Source organism: Micropterus dolomieu, linkage group LG15, assembly GCF_021292245.1.
Source record: "Micropterus dolomieu isolate WLL.071019.BEF.003 ecotype Adirondacks linkage group LG15, ASM2129224v1, whole genome shotgun sequence".
NCBI lineage: Eukaryota > Metazoa > Chordata > Actinopteri > Centrarchiformes > Centrarchidae > Micropterus > Micropterus dolomieu.
In genome coordinates, this window is record NC_060164.1 from 12,773,783 (window position 1) to 12,775,590 (window position 1,808).

A 1,808-nucleotide genomic window follows, 5' to 3' on the forward strand; every position below is an offset into this window, starting at 1 on the left:
AACAGTATAGCTCTGACTCTGTACGTAGCCGTGCATTGCCACGGTTTTTCCATGTGCTGTGTTACTCCCCTATATCAGGGTCACATTCTGTACTCTAAAATGTATGAACTTATATATATATAGACAGTGCACATGGTGATTGAGGAAGTAAAAATTAGAAATGCAAGCCTACAGAAAATAAACTGAAGTCATATGCAAAACACATCCCACTCAACAGTCCTCTTACTCCTGTTTCTGAAGGAACAAACACAAAACCTGAGGAGCTACAGTAAAAGCCAATAGAAACCACTGAGAACATTTACCGTCACTCTCCAAACTATTCACATTTAAATCAAATCAAGGGCTGACACTGGTGATAGGAATTACAGATCACATGTTCTCAGCTTCTCTATTCAATCATAAGATACCTGTCTGCTTCTCTTTCGAGTGTACTGAGAAAAAAAAGATTTGATTTAAAGAAAATAAAAATATTGTTTGGTCAAAGAGTTTCTAGGGCAGGTATGCATGCATATGACTTATTTAATTTTAGCACTATTTATTGTAATCTTTCAGTCTGAATGAATCGCCTGTACATCTTTATAGTCTTTATTCACATCTTTATTCGTCAATCATTTTTTATTGGATAAGTTTGCACTTATATCTGAAATCGGTCTTGCTCCACAAACTGTTTCACAGAGAGGGGAATACACACCACAAAAACACACTTAGTTGGAGGTGTTTCATTGTTACCAATACCAGCACTTACCCTAATTGCGTTAGCGATTTAAGCATGTTGTCATATTTCTTGACCAATTGTTCATTTCTCACGGTCTATTGTGAGCTCATCGTCTGTTTTAATAGATTGAGAAATTCTGAGTTCTCCCTGAAACGTCAAATGTCTGGACCCTTACACTGTCATTTTATCATATTGACACACACACACACACACACACACACACACACACACACACACACTTCATTGTATCTATTTAATTTAGTGGTGCAATTTTAATTCTCAGTGAAGGTTCGTTGGGCTTGAAATCCTGCGACCCATCGACGTCACCAAACTGTTGCATTCTTCATTTGTGATGCTATTCTAGGCTTTTTCCCGCAGCTTCGTTCAGTTCTTGTTTGTTTCGGAGTGTTTCTCCCTTCAGTCTCCTCCTAAGGAGGTGAAATGCATGCTCTATTGGTTAAGGTCAGGTGATTGACTTGGCCAGTCTAAAACCTTCTGTTTCCCCCTCATGAAGTCCTTTGTTTTGTTGGCAGTGTGCTTTGGGTCATTCTCCTGCTGCATGATGAACTTCCTCCCGATTAGTTTCAATGCATTTCTCCGTACATTAGCAGACAAAATGTTTCTGTACTACCATCATCAGTTACATCATCAATAAATATTAATGAGCCTGTTCCAGAAGCAGCCATGCAGGCCCAAGCCATGACGTTACCTCCACCATGCTTCACAGATGAGCTTGTGTGCTTCGGATCATAAACAGTTCCTTTCTTGCTCCACACTTTGGCCTTTCCATCACTTTGGTAGAGATTAATCTTGGTCTCAATTTTCCTTCTTTTCTCAGCTTGACACTGGCTTGCTTGCCTCCCATAGACAGCTCTCTGGTCTTCTTGTTGGTTTATCCTCTTTAACAGGAAATGTCTTTATGGGTTTGTACCAAGGATGAAAACTTAGACTAGTCATGCAGAGCTATTTAATGTTTGGACAATCAACCTAAAAGGCAACACCTGGGAAACAAGTAACATTTGTCACACGTTCCAATAGTTTTGCTCACTTGAAAAATGGGTGGGTTCAAACAAAGGGTGGTTTGTCCTTTTTT